General features: G+C 38.5%; 1 long non-coding RNA gene across 8 annotated transcripts; it reads right to left on the reverse strand.

Annotated features, from left to right (window-relative positions):
• Positions 1 to 2726, reverse strand: LOC124155027. Of its 8 annotated transcripts, none has more exons than XR_006864101.1 (3): positions 966 to 1291; positions 762 to 884; positions 1 to 41 (listed from the first exon to the last, which is right to left on the reverse strand). It is a non-coding gene; the product is annotated as an uncharacterized LOC124155027 (long non-coding RNA). The 8 variants fall into 8 exon arrangements; XR_006864099.1 differs by lacking the exon at positions 1 to 41 and adding an exon at positions 56 to 100; XR_006864098.1 differs by lacking the exon at positions 1 to 41 and adding an exon at positions 59 to 103 and having other exon boundaries at positions 966 to 1290.
• Positions 2727 to 19188: the final 16462 nt, after the last annotated feature.

The raw sequence follows: 19188 nt of genomic DNA on the forward strand, positions 1-19188 counted from the left end.
TCAGGATTACAAATCCAGCCTGCCACTTAATGCATAGTATCCTGTCCCGGATTAAGAAGAACAGTTTTTCAAATAGTTCATGATTATCCACTGCACCAGGCTGCTAGAAAACATAACATATAAATACCATGAGACAAAGTAAACCGAAGAGTTAACAATGTAATTAATTGAACAAACCATTCAATTTGAGATGCACAAGTATGTTCATGGGAAATCAACATTCAAAAGGAAAAAGTTATGTTCATCCAAGTTATCATTATAGGTCAGTGTATAGAATACCCAACAACACTTAAACCATGATCCCGAAAAAATCAGAACTATGTAATTGTGTTTGTAGTTCATAGAATAATATCTTAAAATAAATGGATTGTACTAAACATCAATTCCATACTTAAAATCATCAACTTCTAAATATACTGATATTCCTCCTGATGTAAGATCCTAATAAAATCCTTGCAAACCTGAAATACAATTAAAAAGACCATCGGAAACAGTACATATTACATAATTTCCAAGGATTGCAGATTGCAGTAGTCTCACACATTATCCAAATATGTAAAATAAAGTTGAAATGCCATTCACCATTACCATATGCCTGCAAAATGACAAGTTCACAGCAATGCATAAGGCCTCATATACTCCAATAGCATATACCAGCATTGCATTATAATTTGCATTGCATTATATACTTGCATTATAACAGCTTTGCCCTGATTTTATCTAACTTAAGAGACAGATTAGAGACAGCTTATCAAACTTACTTCACCAACGTTACCAAAGATAATCAGACTTCACCATCCCCACAGGTCAAAAATACTAAGATTTTCCTAAAGCAATGTCCCTGATGGGTATCTCATTTGCTCCACCATTGAAGACAGATCAACCTAGAAGAAAGAAAATAATTATAAGGACATCCTTGGATACATTTCGAAAAGGCAAGACAAATGAAAAATGCTCCTACTTACTCATGCTTGCCAATCATTCATCTTCATAGACTGTTTCCACAATGTTCCGAATGAGACTCACTTGCTCCCATAGTTAACACAGATGTTATTCCATTCTTCAAATCATTTAACAACTCTCATGGCTAACATGTTCACAATTCACCAAACCATAGATGACAAAGGAACCTAGGAAAGTGATAACATGTCCATATGATAATAATAAACTCTCATTGAATGCTTATTAATTGTCTAAAGTTGAGGCCTATGTTATTTAGTTAGAAAATGTAAATATTGCCAATCCCAATAATGAATGTAATACTAGAATAATCCGCATGCAAATATTCCAAGAATCACGGCAAATAATCTGACACAGTGATGTCAGTGTGCACTCAGGTGAGCCTTTAGGTACATTAAAGATTTTACAAATAACTGCAATAAATGAATATACATCAGAACATTAATTAGAATAGGATGGATTCCAAACTCAATCACTGATTTTAAGTCAGCAAATGCTGCACGGAGCAAATGCATTCCAAATTGAGCAATTAGACTCAGACAATTAACAATGACAAGACAATCATGGATGTAAATAACTGAAGCATAAAGCCTGTTAAATTGTAGGAAGTAGTTTTACAAATCCAGTAGAATACCTCGCTCATGTGTTAATTTTAATGGATATATTATGGGTTGAAATGCACTATAGATACAGGGTGGGGTACAGACATAATGGGTATTAAATGAAACGAAATGATTAATACCGAGCTAAATGCAGGAGATAACCCCGAAAGGAAAGATATGGTGCATCTCAATATGCAGTCAAACTATACTAATAATGTTGCATTGATGGAGAGAGAAATAAATCATCCAGGCTCATCATAATCACATTCTTATATTATAATTCACTACAATCTCCACGGTTAAGTTAATCACAAAACTGTATCTATATTCACATAAGTCATATGAGTGTGCACTGATCATTAAGAGGGATAGTTATAATATGCATATTATCATCCTGGAATAAGAATAACTGTTCTTCAAGTAGTTCATCAATAACCATTGCACCAGGCTGCTAGAAAACACAACATATAAAAACCATTATAAAAAGTATACCAAATGCCAGCAATTCCATACTTAAAGTCATCAACTTCTTAAAATAAACTGATATTCTCCCTGATGTAAGATCCAAATAAAATCCTTGTACACCTGAAATAGAATTACAAACACTATTTGAAACAATACATGCTACATAACTTTCACAGGTTGTAAAATCTCACATATTAACCAAACATGAGAATAAAGTTAACATGTCATTCAGCATTTGCCAGCTATATGAAAGGCTGTTCATAGCAATATATAAGGTATCATATTCTCAAATAACACAAGCTAGCTCATGCCATTACTAAATACTACCCAGTTCCCAAACTAATCCTACAAAAATATTTTGTAGCCTATAAAAGGGTGGGAAAAATGTGCACATTAACATTATTGAAACAAGTTCTAATTCTCTTGCATGACTTACCATTTTTTTAATAAATAATCCTCATGAGGCAACCAACTTCTTCCTTAAATTCTCCAGCCATCATTCCATAATTCAACTGATTTCACCATCACTCATGAATACCGTGTTAATGCCTCAACTGACCATAGATCATAATTCAACCTAGAAGAATGATAATAATGATATGAACACCATTGGGAATATGTTGCAACGGAACACAAGATGAAAAAATGCACCTACTTACACATGTGTGGTTATGAGACAGCTTCATAAACTTTTCCGACAATGTTCCCCATAAGACTCTCACTTGCTTCCTTAATTTCTCTATCTACATTCTACAATTCAAATGATTTTACCAGCTCTCATAAGTAACATGTTCACACTTCACCTGACCATGGATCATATATCAACCTAGAAGAATTATTAGAATTAAAAGAACAACCATGGAAATATGTAGCAAGGGAAGGACTGGATGAAAAAATACATCTACTTACACCTTTATGGTTGTGGAACAGCATCTATGACTTCTTTCAATAATGTTCCCCCAGGAAACTGTCACATTGTCCTTAAATTATCCAGCAAAATTCTACAATTCCAATGATTTTACCAGCTCTCATGAGTAATATGTACACGCTTCAACTAACCATAGACCATTCAACCTAGAAGGATGACAATAATGATAAAAACAACCTTGGTAATATGTTATAAATTTATAACAATATTTTGCGATTGCAAGGGAGGACAATGGAAAAAAACATCTACTTACACCTGTGTACTTATGAAACAGCTTCCAAGACTTAGGCAGTATTCCTCATAAGACGGTCACTTGCTTCCTTAATTTATCCAGCAGTCATTCCACAGTTCAAATGCTTTCATGAGTACATTTTTATTTTGTTGCTGCTTCACCTGACTAGCTCATCATAGTTCAACCTGAAAAAATGGCAGAAATAATAGGAACAACCTTGGAAATAGTTTGCATAGGAAGGACAGGTAATGCCTGCGAAAAGCAATGCTCATCACAATAATATCAGATTATAAATTGTATGTGGTCATTTTCATTAGGCTTCACCGTATTGATTCACATCCTACAGTGGGTAATCTATTAACACATATAATGATTAGTATCTATTACAATGTTGAATATTTATTACTTTTTGCATGAATTTGGCCATATAATGTTCAACTTTTGCACTAATCCACAATAAAATGGGCTGATGTTGTTGCACCATTTACACAGTAAATGAATGATAGCATAGATTTAAGGTCTATTTTTCCCACACTACTGTTATAACTGTTACTGTAATTACACTCTCAATAACTTAACCTCACATAATACCACATGTCCTTATTCCCATGAATTCAACACACAATGACTGCACTCAAATAACTGTCAAATAATTGAACTGCCATATATTGATATCCCTATAGCCCACACTTTAATTAAATTCCTGTCAATAGACCCTTCCTTTAAATGAAGATATACTTTGCGACATTCTCAAAAACTACCAGACAACTTTATAAACGGTACATAGGCTTTATATAAATTTATACGCGAAGGAGTCCATGTATGAAGTTATAGGTTACTGCAATTCGGTGTGCATAATATCCAGTATCATGAAAATATCACTTCAACAGCACTGATACAAAAAAGTTAACTGAAAGCCAAACAAATAACGTAACAAGTGATAATTCAATATTCTACTACATAACTCATAAATTTACTTCACACTAGCAGAATTAAAACTCGAGTAAAGCATATAACTTTCTCGTACATGGTTGCATTGAACTTCACAATCATAATTTGTAAATACTTTTCCATAATATCATAATACACTTACTTTTGCTTTCAGCATCCGGATTTCCTAATTAATCACCAACATCTCGTCCTGTTGACAGTCGGGAACGTCTGGTTCTTCCACCAACTCTCCTCCAGCACACGGGTTGATATCCGAGTTGTTTGGATGCAAGAATTTCTATGCATAACGTATAACGAATGCACGAGTTTAACAGGACATCTTATTACGACTTCCAAAAGTGCATAAAAAACTGAAATTATTAGAAAAGACTAGATTCGACTGTCGCCAATTTGTAATATTAAAACTATGTAAACTTATTCAAACTTTGTATAACTTATCTTCAGAATACATACCTTTTTCCAGAAATCGCTGTTGGAACGGCAGTTTGTTTATGTAGTTTGCGACCATCCTGTTGACGACACTCTTAACTTCTCCGCAGTGAAACAAACCTAAATAATAATATTCGTAAAAATTGAGGAATTTCTGAACAGAGAAGGCATTATCCATTGCACGTATAAAACTGAATTGAAGAAATGTATACTGGCGCAAGCGAGCCTACATACGATCCGATTATTCTACTAATTTACAATGAAAATGCACCATTTCCGTATTATTCCGTATGAAACATAACCCGAAGTAATAACCCAGACGGCACAGGAAGTTTTCGTACCTAAATACGAGGGTGGACAATCAAGATACAAAAATCGGCACAGAACCCTCCGTATCTAATTCGTATGTACATAGTACCCATTGACTAAGGGGATACTGTGCTGCTCCGTCGCTTTTCGTCAATGGATACATACCATTCGCGGCCTGTCGACGAAGCGCGTACGCAGCATGTGAATGTCCGCTACTAAGCACGTACGATTGGATACATAGCGCGCAGGAACACGGCACTCAGGCTAATCTCAATCGATTAGGTCGAAATTAGTTATATCGTAACTCGCACGATCGAAAAATGTATCGAACGCAACACAATCGATAACTACCGACCGTAGCGAGAACCTTGATACGAATGAATTGTAAGTTCTCAATAGGTAAATAACACCATATCATGAATTCTAATTGTTGTATCCAGTGGTGGTAGCCCTGTCCCAAGGATAAGACATGTGAGGACGGGGCACGCCCGGCAGTTGTTGGCGGGACTACGCCATGCGTTGTATCGTGCATAGCCCAGAATTAAAAGTTTATTTCCTAATGGACTCTTGTGTTTTCCTGCAATAGAACAATTTGGCGACGAGGATGGGATATTTGGAGTCCGATACTGTCGTGGGTTATGTGTCGTGTGGTTGAGGCTTTACGTGAGTTTCGGGAAAAAAAAAACTGATCGGTCGACCGCGCCTGTGGTACGTGCCATTCTGTATCTTCACGGACCTATTGCCTAAATATGAGTATAGGAGTTTTTGATCAAAGTGTCGAGAGCATCTCGACCTACCTTCTGCGCCTAAACAGCTATATGAGGACATTACGTCCTCCTGTTGAGGATCTCGGCAAGAAGGATTTCTTAATTGGTCACATAGGAGGGGCAGCATTGGAGAAGCTAGCTGTGAATCTTCACCCTCTCACACCGGACCAGCTGACTTACGAACAATTAGTGGAGGAGCTTAAGACCATATTTACACCGGTGCGCTTCTTTCGTGCTGAGAGGCTGATCTTTCAACGTCGTGTTCGAGAACCCAATGAAAGTTTTTCGGAGTATGCCCTGGCGTTAAAGAAGTTGGCTGCCACCTGTGATTTTGGGAACAGTATGGAAGATAGATTAATTGACCAATTTCTGTATGGTCTTAATAGTGAAGAAATAACCACTAAATTGGCTGGCGAAAATGTTCCTTTTAAGAGATTCGTGGCCAAAGCGTGCTATATGGAAGGATCTGCGGAATACGCCAAAAGCACTGGGGATAGTCCTGCCTCAGTTTCGGTAATTAATAAGAGATCTCAACCTCACTGTAAGCCATTGTCACCAAAGAACATTGTGAAATGTTTTAATTGTGGAGGGCCTCACTATGCTAACTCATGTGACAAGCCTTTGAAGTGTACCCATTGTGGCAAGGACGGGCATTCAGTGAAATTCTGCCGTCAAAAGAGTAAAGATAAGTTCAAAATGAAAAAGATGGTAAAATCCGTGCTAGAACAGACACCAGAGGAATCTAGTGACGAAGACTGCCACAGGTATGTGGGGTTGTTGCAGTTGCATCAAGTGCAGGGAACCCAACGAAATCGGCGCACGTTGACTGTTCAGATTAATGGTGCACCTGTAACTATGCAAATAGATTCGGCCGCAGATGCATCCTGTGTAGGAGAAGATATTTATAAGAAACATTTAAGCCACTTGAAGTTGACGCCCACCTCTATGTTATACAATTGTTCCAGTGCCCCCTTATCATTACTCGGCGAATGTCAGGTTAATGTTATGTTTGAAGGAATTGAATATGTGTTACCTCTGGTTGTGCACAAAGGGAAGTTTCATTGCTTGATGGGTCTTCCGTGGCTAGAAGTGCTTCCTATAAATTGGTACAGTCTTTTTCCAAAGAAAGCTGTAAATGTGGTTGCCAATGGTAAAACTGTGTTAGAGGATCTTAAGAAAGAGTTCCCTTCTGTATTCTCTGGAAAGCCTGGGCTAATCAAGGGTTATGTCGCCCAGATTGTATTGAAACCAGATTCTGTACCAGTTTTTGTATCTCATAGACAAGTGCCTATTCCATTGCGAGACAAGGTAAGAAAAGAGTTGGAAAAAATGGTTGAACAAGGGATTTTGGAGCCCACGACCAACACACAGTGGGGTACTCCAATTGTAGTGGTCCCGAAATCCAATGGCGAGGTGAGAATCTGTGGGGATTACAGTTGTTCAGTAAACCGTTGTCTGAGTATGGATCATTACCCACTACCACTGATAGACGATTTGTCTTTACTAAAAGGTGAGTGTTTCTGTAAAATTGATCTTTCTCAGGCATATCTACAGTTAGCCGTTGGTAAAGAATCACAATCTATATTAACTTTGAGCACCCATGTAGGTTGTTTTAAAGTAAAGAGAATGCTGTATGGGATAGCTTCTGCGCCCGCTATTTTCCAGCAAACCGTTGAAAAAATCTTACAGGGTATTCCTAACTTATTTGTGTATCTTGATGATATTCTTATTTATGCTGAAAATTGGTGTGACTGTTCCTCTGTTTTAAAACAGGTATTAGGGCGATTGGCCCAACATAACATTGTCATTAACGTACCTAAGTGTGAATTTTTTGTTAACAGAGTCATATTTTTAGGTCATGTGCTAGATTCTCATGGGTTACATGTTGAAGAATCTAAGGTTAAGGCTATTGTGAATATGGGTGCGCCTTCAAATGTGTCTGAGTTGAGTAGTTTCCTAGGAGCTGTCAAATTCTATTATAAATTCCTCCCAGATGCATCTACTTTTATGGAACCCTTAAATAAACTATTGAAGAAAGATTTCCCTTGGTCTTGGGGTAAAGAACAAAAGGAAGCCTTTGCAAAATGTAAGACAGCCCTTAGTAGTAGCCAGGTACTTATTCCTTATTCCCTTAAGTTACCTATTAGACTAACTTGTGATGCCTCTCAAGTTGGGGCTGGGGCAGTTCTATCTCACATTCTCCCTTCAGGGGAAGAGCGCCCAGTGGGCTTTGCCTCAAAAACTTTTACCTCCACCGAACGCAATTATGCTCAAGTGGAGAGAGAGGCTGCAGCAGTAATTTTTGGTGTCACCCATTTTAACAAATTTCTTTGGGGGAGAGAATTTGAACTGGTTACTGACCACAGTTCTCTCACAATAATTTTTGGGTCAAAGACTGGTGTCAAGCCCCTCGCTGCTGCACGTCTTCAGCGTTGGGCAGTATTACTGCATGGCTACAGATTTAAGATTGTGTATAAAAAAGGGATAAATATCCCTCATGCTGATGTTTTAAGCAGACTTCCATTGGCAGATGATACACCAGTGGAGTCTCCTGAAAATGTAATATGTTTAGTTAAGACATTAGGTGTACCTTTGAATGCCCAGTCGATTGTGCTAGCCACAGAAAAAGATCCTGATTTATTAAAAGTACGGATGTACATCCAGCATGGCTGGCCCTCTAAATGTGATGATCTGCGGTTACAACCTTACTTTAAGAGACAGTTAGAACTCTCTATTAATAACCAGTGTGTCACCTATGGTTCGAAAGTTTGTATCCCAAAAGCTCTACAACGTGATGTCTTAAATTTGTTGCATGATCAACACCCAGGAATGAGTAAAATGAAAGCACTTGCTCGTGGTTATGTCTATTGGCCCACTCTTGACCAGGACATTGAAATTATGGTAGCTTCTTGTGAGCCATGTCAACAGGTCCAAAACTCACTTCCTCAAATACCATTTTCTCCTTGGGCATGGCCAAAATCTAAGTGGGAGAGAGTTCATGCCGACTTTTGTTATGTAGAAAATAAGACATTGCTTATTGTGGTAGATGCTTATTCTAAGTGGCCGATTGTTGCAATTATGAAGGAAACAAGTTCTTCTGCAGTAATTGAAAAACTTGAGTCCATGACAGCTGCATATGGGTTGTTTAAAGTGTTTGTCTCCGATAATGGCCCACCTTTTCAGTCCCAAGAAATTAGTGAGTTTCTTACTAGTATGGGTGCCAAACATCTGTTTTCTCCCCCATACTTACCAAGAGCAAATGGTCAGGCAGAGAAAACTGTGCAGCATGTAAAACAGGCTCTAAAGAAATCGGTGCTTGATAAATCATGTGAAGTATTGTCCTTGCAGCGTAGGATTAACAAATTCCTAATGGCTTATCGTACGACGCCACACACTGTAACTAAGATAGAACCTGCAGAGTTATTCCTGGGGAGGAAGCTTAGAACAAAGTTGTCCCTATTAAATCCAATGAGCATTGTGGAAGACCGGGTGACTTCCTGTAATGAGAAGGTGGCCTCCAAACATAGCACTAAATTACCGGAATTGAAAGAGGGTGATACGGTGTGGACACAGGGTGTTAAACACAATGTAAAACAATGGAAACCTGCGACAATAGTAAAGCAAGTGAGTGCCAAGTCCTTTGATGTCTTGTGTGATGGGAAACTAAAAAAAAATGTCTCCCTTCAATTCCTTCGTCCAAGAATTGTGTCCTGTGAAGATAAGAGAAATGAGTTTACCCCACCTGCTAATGTCAATACCGAGGAGGTTGCTAAAATCCCACTTCCCCAAAATGATATTTCCGAGTCAGACAGTCCAGGATCTGCTACCCATGAGAATACTCATGAACCCTTGCCTAGAAGCCCTGTATTGGCTAAGCCTTGTTCTACTCCCTTGAGTCGCCCATCACGAAAAAGGCAGCCACCAAAATATTTGAATGATTTTCTTATGTAATGTATCTTATGTTTTCATGTATTTAATTTTCATGTTTGTAAAGGGTTATTTTAGTGGAGGGGAGTTGTTGTATCCAGTGGTGGTAGCCCTGTCCCAAGGATAAGACATGTGAGGACGGGGCACGCCCGGCAGTTGTTGGCGGGACTACGCCATGCGTTGTATCGTGCATAGCCCAGAATTAAAAGTTTATTTCCTAATGGACTCTTGTGTTTTCCTGCAATAGAACACTAATTACCATGAAAGACTCACGACCGACAAAGTTTTTGTCGGTTGTGAGTTTTTCATGGTAATTAGAATTCATGACATAGTATTATTTACCCATTGAGAACTTACAAAACTTACTCGGCCACTTAAATAACTCTGCGAAAAATGAGATTCTCACGGCTAATTCACGCACCACCAGCATCCAGCATTGTTAAGTGGCTCGTACTTACTTGGAAACCTTGAGATGTTAATGAGAGTAAATTCTTATTAATTTTGACACTAAATAAGACATCACATAGCCCACGAGCATTAAAAAGCTTACCCTAAAGCCTGACGAAATAAAATTTTTAAATAAAAATTGCCGATGAAACAGGATTGCTGACACATCTGCTATTAGTATGATCGAATTCATCAAAATGCAAGCAAATATTAACGTATAGTTCAGTCTCAGCTACTAAAACTTACCCATATCAGGCGCTAAAGTATTTGAAAAATTATTTGGGATGAGTAAAAGTCTCTAGGTCACTGCAGTAAATGTATCAACCTATTAAAAATATGAAAGTCCTGCCAAATCACACACTCTTAGATCACACCTCCGATTTTATACTTACTTTGCATGAAGTCACCACCGCAAGAAATTTTAAAGAGGCAGGAAAGAAAAAACCCACAGAAATACAATACATATATTATGTATTTTCTATTGTCAACCACAATAATATTTCCAATTTTCTCTTCTATCCCACATCTAATTTAGCGAAACAATTACTCTTATTCTCTTTCGAATAGAAAATTATTTAAAAGAGGACTGGTCGATACATACAAACTATCGTCAATACTTTCTCCGATGAACGTCCACTATCACTGCACCAACTTGCACAAATCAAATCCACATCCACAAATATGTCACTTCTGCCACAATGTCTGTCTTCTTGGCGACAGGTAACAGTGAAGCAATGGTACCTTCCTCCAATCTGGGCACCTTCCATTCAGCAAGAATTTTCTCCTCGTCTTCTCGTCCAAGGCCACAGATTACTTTCTGATATCACAATGGTGCAATGTGAAGCTCACACACCTAAAATTAATAAATAATAAAATACCATGTAACTTATTAGGTCAAATCATTTCCAATTTTTCGTATTTCTGCATGAGAAATCAAATTACTAGGCTCGTAAATATAGTAAATATTTGTATGCCTGATATTTTTATTGTTTTAAACTATAGCATAAGATAATTTGAAATGATGAAAGCCGACGTGTAATACACCATAGGGCAAGCTAAGAAGCAATATTCGATCCTATAAACTTGGCAGCTTATTCCTAGTTTCTCCTTTAACCACACGTTTACCGAATGAATTAATACAAAAAAGACAACTAAAATGCAAGAATTTTCAAAAGAATTGCTGCTACAATATTTTGAATCACCATTTTTAGTACTGAATAGCCACTTCTGACTTAAAATTACATCCAAATAATTACAGCGAGGTAGAGTACATACCTAACAGTTTTTCGTAGGGGTGAAATGTTTTCTTCTTATCGCCCAAATGCACTTCTTCTTCAACTCAGGATCTTTTGGAGAGCTAAAAACTTGAACCATATGTCCCGGAGTTTCCATTACATCCCGACAATACACACACGAAAGGCATTTATAACAAAAATATCTCACAAACACGTTTCTGAAGCCCAGTGAATGAAATTAAAGAATAAGGGAAACTTCCACATTACCAGACACTCTATTCTTCACTAACTTAACCACAAAAATCCCTGAAATGTAGTGAGACGTGACGTAAACGACGCGATCTCCAACGGCTTGTGAAGGCATGTGATCTTTCTAGGAGGATAGGGCACGATGGCACCAGATGGCACCACCCGCGAAAGAAAATAGTCCCAGACCGAATACAGTTTTATCGATGAGATACAATTTTATCGATGCATATGAATTTGCCAGTCCTCTTGCATCTTTTTTCGTCATTAAAGGAAATAAAGAAACAAAACCTTCTAAGTAACTTCCTAAGCGCGATTTTTGTATCTTGATTGTCCACCCTCGTATTTAGGTACGAAAACTTCCTGTGCCGTCTGGGCATACTCCGTTTTTCGTGGAATTGGAGCAAATCGGAGCACTGCAGCACACAATTTTTTGAAATTAATTCATATGCCCTACGCAAACACCATGTAAACAACAGACAGGTGGGAACCAAGATGATCAAACCGAAATGCACTATGGGAGCGTGACACGACCTGCCTTTTACCGACCTTGTCTCCAGGGTGTAACCACTCTCGCCACCTATCTAATTGCCCCATTTTAAATTTTACTCTCCTCCTTTTCTCCTTCCTCCTTCTTCTCTCCACCCGACCTTCGTCCCTTCTTACGTTACCTTCACGTATCCTAAATATTCTCGCGATCCTCTCATTGTCAGAGTCACCTTCTCCCGCCGATCCAAGCTCGGTTATGTGACTGCTTCCTTCCGCCATCATGGAATTGACAAGGTGCTGTCGCTCCGGTTGGCGCGCCTCCGCTACATTGTTTAGTGCAGGCCGCTGATCAGCTGATCTCTCGCCCGGCCGGTGAAAGTATCCATCGCCGAGAAAGTCATTGTCTCGTCGTCCCTCTCTCTGCTGGCTCGACGCCTGCCACTCCTGCTGCTGCGACTTCCTCGAGTCCCATCCGTGCTGCTGGTTGTGCTGGAACGCGCCTCCCGACGTCCTCCACGCACTCTCCTCACGGGGTCCTGATGTATGCCTCCCATCGAACGTCGGAACCTTCAACTGTACCGCGGATGTCATTGTGACGCTGGGTCTCGTGTCTTTCTCACGCACGATGCGTTGGACTGCTTCCTCATCTAGCCCAGCTGCCTTTGTGGTGGATTCTTGCCATATCTCGTCCGCCATCTTCCCGGGCACGTCCTCCGCTTGTTTTTCCTTTCTCCCCTTACATTCTCGCCGAAACGCCGCTAATCCTTCGTTGATGCTCTTCATTGTCTCCTCCAACTTTTTGTCCCTTTCTTCTTGTTTGCTATCCTGCCTCTCCAGTTCTGCCTTTAACTGACTATCTTGCCTCTCCTGGTCTTCTAGCATCTGTCTTAGTAGCACCCGTAGGTCACTGTATCCTTGGTCCTTCGTCTCCATCTCAAACTCATGTATCTCTATATCTACCCCTTCTTTTATCAAAAGCGGTTTTAAACGTTCCTGCAACTCAAATTTCGCCCCTTGGGTCGTCGATCCCCGATCCCTCAACAAACTTTGTAAATCCACCTTTTTCAGTTCGTAAAATTTTTTCACTCCCGCCATCTTGAATTATTAGTGGTTTAACCCAGCCAATGCACGAAATCTAAAGATGAAATTGAAACTTTAAGTTTCATTAATTTTATTATCAGAGGCTTATGTTTCGGTAGCTGTATAAAGTTAAAACATCAATATGAGACTATCATTCTTTCCTTGATTTGTGGACGACATTTGTCCTTTACGCATCGACTTACTGAAGATTGCCTTACTGTCAAAAACAATTTCTTGCCCTAGGTTTCTTCGATATCCTCCCTCACGAACCGTTATGCTACGAGAATCTTAAAATATAAAACATTTAATAGCGGATATTTCAAACTACCTACAGCTTTTCGAAACAAGTAAGGAATCTGCTAGCAAATGTAGCACAGAAAGCAAATAAAAGCCGGCTCCGGGAAGAGGAACGGGCCCGTTACTCCGTTCACTTTAGCAGAGCATCCGTTAAAAGTATTCCTAACTTTTTACCTACAAGCGAACTTTTAGCTCATCCGCTATATCTACTTAAAATTAAGTAACAACCCAGATAGCACAAAGTAAGTGAGTTAACCGTTTCTTATGGTTTTCTTACGGAAAAAATTGATAAGCAGCTTATCGTAAGCTAAGGGACTTATATAAGGCAGGGGTAAGACGTTAGGGACGTTTAGGTAAGGAATGCCGTCAAATATCCTCAGGCAATGTAAGTCACTTCTGTTGGAGCGCCAAAGGCGGCTGAACAGCGTACTACACATGCTACGCGGCTCATCTTGACATGAATTTAAAGGCTATTGGGGAAATTTAGTGAGTTTTTATAAGGGCTGAACAACTGATAACAGATTTTCCTGTAAATAGAAAAAAATTAATAACTGCAAGCAACCGGCTAGTGAAGATATAAAGCATAGTACAATTACTCTATCCATGTGGCGGAAAGAAAAAAAAATTACATCAGAGTGGACTCGAACGTGAGACCCTCGGAACCGCAGCACTTCACGCTTACCACTACACCACGACAATTGTTGAGAAGGAGAGGCGTAGTTACTAATTAAATATCCAATTATGTAAAAAAACTTGTTTGGCATGTGCATGAAAAACTGAATTTATTCAAGGTCCATACATTTTAACATTTATGAATTTTAAATTATGGTTTGATAACCTGATGACTACAATACGTATATTAGATGTTCCTTCCGGCATTTTTATATTATTCTACGTTGGTATTCTTGTGAAATTGTGTTTTTCTTACGACCTTCGTTAAGCTATCAGTTCATAAATGTGAATGATTTTCAAATTATGGTGGTATGATGTTATTTCTCCTCATAATATAGAAGCGCCAATAATAAAAACACTGTTTTAATGCATAAAGGCCTTAATTAACACTCTGTAACGATGGGATAATAACAGCATCTACGGAAGTGCTGAAAGTTTGGCATCCATTTTGCCATTACTCTGGATGTTTGTCGCCCTGGCCGTAAGAAACCCATAACAAGCTTACTTGAGAAGCGACTTCCTTATTTCTTCCTTTCACCTTATCTCAATGACTTATAATGTGCTAGCTGGGAACTTTTGACGCACGGAAATAGTTAATGAAAATATCGTCATCGTATGCGAACGGATTACCTACACGTATCCCGTATCCTCCTTATGAAATCGACGTCTTTTTTAAACATATCTAGCCAATGCCCGTCGAATCCGTATGTGCTCACCCACAATATTCATATATTTCTTGAAACAATCGCTATGTAATCGATGACACTTCGTAAGTTTCTTTTATAACACCTTAGGCGAGCAATGTTATTTCGTATGGCCCGAGTTATGACCACCTCTTAGGCAGGCCATATTATTACGGCCTTTAGGCCATAGCTACCGCCCGACTTATGGCCTTTCGCTCAGTCAGAGTAGAATCGCTGGAAGCCATACGTATGTCTCGAGGCCGTAGTTATGGTCGATTTCGACTTATGGCCCGGCCATACGATTAGTGGAATAACCCTGCCGCAGGGAGGAACATTATTGCAGCAATGGGAAGATTATTTAACTCAAGGTGTGTATTGATAACTGATGTGAAGGACTTAAGCACAATTGTTGCTAATGTCCCCGTATAATCATTAACAGAAAATCAAGAATTTCTTGGCTATTCTGCTTTGAAGGATTCTGTTAGATCAGTTCGGGAAGAAGGAAAAGAATTTTCAGTACATACTTCCACTTATTCTTGACCTTTAAAATGATTTTCCCCATTTTGTAGAAAATTGTGTGAAAACCCTGTGGATACCTGTGGCAAATGTAGATGCAGAAAGAGGTTTTTCCATGAATATAAATATAAATAAAAGAACCACTGAACTTACAAAAAATGAAGAATTAAAGTCAAGTTTGACCAATGAATCTCAATTCCAGTAAAAGAAGGATTCAGCCAATTTTAAATTCCATAGCGTGAATAATTTCAGATGGCATATTCCAAAAAAAATTTATAGATAGAAGCAACCTATTAGTAGAAATAATACATATGTTTGCATGTGTTGATATTATATTTTTTGTGTAAGACCTTAAAGACTTTTGTAATCAATGTGTTAAGTGAAAACTTTAAGTTATTTACATCATGCAGGCCAATGAGACCGTGAAATTTAGACCAAAAATATTCCCCATTTGTACAACTCCCGCGTATCTCTATTCTCGCATTATGAGGTTGAAATACATACATAGCAAAGAGTGTTTATGGTATGTGTATCTAACAAATGCTTAACTTACTCCATTAGAATCTGCTTTGACCCTTCTTTATCAAGGTTTTTACCATTAAAAATACGTTTGAAATGCTAATAAGCATTTTTATTGGTGAAATTATTGTTCTTTGGATAAAAATGAATATTTGTGATGAGTAAATTTTTATGACAAAACTGTATTTTATATGACGAAATTGCAATTTTATGACAACATTTTAAATCGAAATTGACAGATTTTTATGATGAAATTCACAGTTTTCAATCACCGATAATCTTTGCCTCTACATATAACTCATAAAAGGGCAGCTGAATTTCGTTGGATGTAGCTGTTCATTGGCTGTTACGCCAGAGTTGCAATCGGATTCACTGTCTTGGTCTAAGGAACTGGAATCTTCGCGTCCATCACACGCAGATGATGATGGTTTGGACAGATGGTCGGACTGATGTTTCCTATTCACTTCCAGACTAATCTTCTTTGAACTCCCGTAAAACAGCAAGAACACTCTCTGGTGTACGATATTCCTTAGCAGCCATTTAGCTGGCTAAGGCTCTCTTCTCTTGATATCTTTCTCGACTTCTTACTTTCTTCCTCAACTTGTGACTGTCTTCTCCAGTTGCATTGAAGGGATAGAGTGCCAGAAAGCATTTCAAGTGCATACAAAAGGATGAAAATGTTGGAAGTAACACTAATTGCCCTTCAAAAGGCAGGGACTCTATCAGACAGGTGCTGCTATCGCCAAACAGGTACTGCTTCGTATTTCCTAAAAACTTGCAGTAATACTTCTTCTCTGTGCTACATGCGGATTCCAAGGGTAGGATATACAATGAATAGAATTTAACAGTCCACCCAATTCCTCCGCTCCCTCAAATGGAGACAGAATTTTGCCCCAGAGCGCAGCGTGCAGTCGGCCCGCCCCAAAACACGATGGGGTCAGGCAGCACTATGGTGGGACACCCGGCAAAGGGGTAAGGCCGAGTGACAATGCTATCTGGCCAGAAGAATGAAACAGTTATGTATGTATTCATAAACATGATGCGGCGTTGATGAAAAATAATGTCTCCAAGAGCTCTGAATCTTGGCTGATGGACAACACTCATGGGATATGTGTGATTTTCTGGTGTGGGTAATACGGTAATCATTGAAAAATATATTAAATACAAAATAAAAATATCATAATTGCATGAATTTCACGCAAAGTAACGATTGAGAACATTTTATTTCCCTTTGCTGTCCGTAAAATATGGAAAGATTAAGTACAAAAAGTAACTGTGACTAGGTTTTAAAATACAGGTAGGAGCCCATGGGACAAAACCAGCATTGAACTGGGTACTATCTGGTTCAAAATCAAGCATATCATCTACCACTCTACCCTATTGCTGATTATATGATATACATAGACACAGAAGGGCCCATGGGCGAGAAAAAAAGTAGAGAACAGCGCAAAAAAAAGTTGTGGGTCAAATGACCCCCAGCCATGCTTCTAGGTATATATGACCTGTCAAAAAAATTAAAAGGAAAATATTATAGTTGAATTTTCGCTAATATAAAATTTTAGATCAAAATGAAGAAAGTGACCAAGTTTCAATATTTAAAAAAATTGTTTTAATGAGAGAAAAATTAATTTGAACTCTGAAAATGGGTCAAACGATCCCTGCCATCTTTCCAGTGGTACTGAAAATGGGTCAAATGATCCCTGCCATCCTTCCAGTGTTAAGTTCGCCACAGTTGACGTCTATATTACTTTTAATTCTGTTGCATGTTGCGCAGTTGCTATTTAATGTAATGATGAACTATATTTAGGTATGAAAATGTCTTCCGTAGTGTGGAAACATTGTTATTTGGATGAGGAAAACTCAATACATGCCATGTATACGCACTGTGGCATGAAACTATCACGAGGAAGTGCAAAATCCACCTCACCACTTCTGAAGCATCCACCGCTGAAACTCAAGTCACCATGATTCGGTAGAAAAGTGCTGTATTTATCCGAATATAGTCCCCTCTTTTTTCCAAAAATGCCCGTGGTAAAAGTAAAGAAGAGACTATATTCCCATGCATTTTAAAATTTTTTTTTCCCAAAACTGAAACCTCGGAATTAGGTGGGGGCCTATATTTGGAGAAATACAGTATCGGAGGAAAATTTTAAAACCTTAAAATTCGCAAGACAATCAAAATAGCATTCTTTTTATTGTATCAACCCTGAAAAACTTGAATAATCACTTAATTTGATAGCAGTTAATTATAAAAGCATTTTGATCCGAAGATCCGACACCTGAAATCAAGGATCTGATTCGGATCTGGATCCGAAAAAAAAATCCTGGATTTGTCCATCCCTACAATTGAGTGTCTCCTACTTGGACAAGTGGCTTTTTTCCAGGGTATATTTCTATCGACTAGTTTGTTTGATCAATACGTTGCATGTTGAACAAGTGAGAAATTGAATGAAATTGGCTTTCATAGATATTATCAATCATTTTTTTACGTTGCTTTTTGTTATGCAAAGTGCTAACTATGCTGGTGAAATAACTTTCATCCGAGAGTCACCTGAAAAATTGCCATCATTTCAATATGTATCTTCAAAAATATGAGAGTTAAGTTGTCCCTCTCTCCTCAGTGTGTCTTGAAGTTACACACATTGTTCGTACTCCTCATCAGGGGCGCAGCTAGGAATTAAGGCTGGGGGGGGTTTAGGTGCAATTAATGTCGGTGTGTGTGGGGGCATGGAATACCCACCAGGATAATCGGTATGGGTGATATAATAAATTGCGGAATTTTAAGATAATTGGTTCAAAATGGTGAGTTTAACGGCTTTTTGAGGGATATTTGATTAATACCTACACTATTCTATTAGTAATATCAATCCAATTAAGTAAAATGGATTAAAATAAAAATTTCTATGAGCTCTGGGGGGTGGGGGGTGTTTATCCCCCAAACTCCCCCCCTCGCTGCACCACTGCTCCTCATGACACTAGGCCATAGCACGTAGGAAAGGCCAAGGCATTCAAACTTCTAGAAATTTTAAGCAGATATACCTAGTATTTAAGTGTGATACCTTCATGTAAACCCTAAGAATGAACTTCCCCCATGCAATGAACCCACTCGCATAATCAACCCTCATCCACTTCTGAAATTATTATTTTTAGCTACTATCTTGACATGAAGTGCAAATAGTGGTCAAGTTGGGGTCAAGCTGTCTTCAAGAAATCTCGGCTAGGATCTTATTCTATGTCCATAGGGTGGGTAGCCAAAACTGTGGCCATACGAACCCAAACCCTCTGATATTCATTGGAAGCTTTAAAAATCTAAAAAAAATAGTAAAAATAGACTTGCATAAATATGAGAAAAAACTTCTCTTTGTAAAAAAAGCTGAAAGAGTGAACATTATCAACTAAATTAACCTCTGTCAGGAAAAAAGTATCATCCACAG

This window comes from Ischnura elegans, chromosome 3, assembly GCF_921293095.1.
Source record: "Ischnura elegans chromosome 3, ioIscEleg1.1, whole genome shotgun sequence".
Taxonomy (NCBI): Eukaryota; Metazoa; Arthropoda; class Insecta; order Odonata; family Coenagrionidae; genus Ischnura; species Ischnura elegans.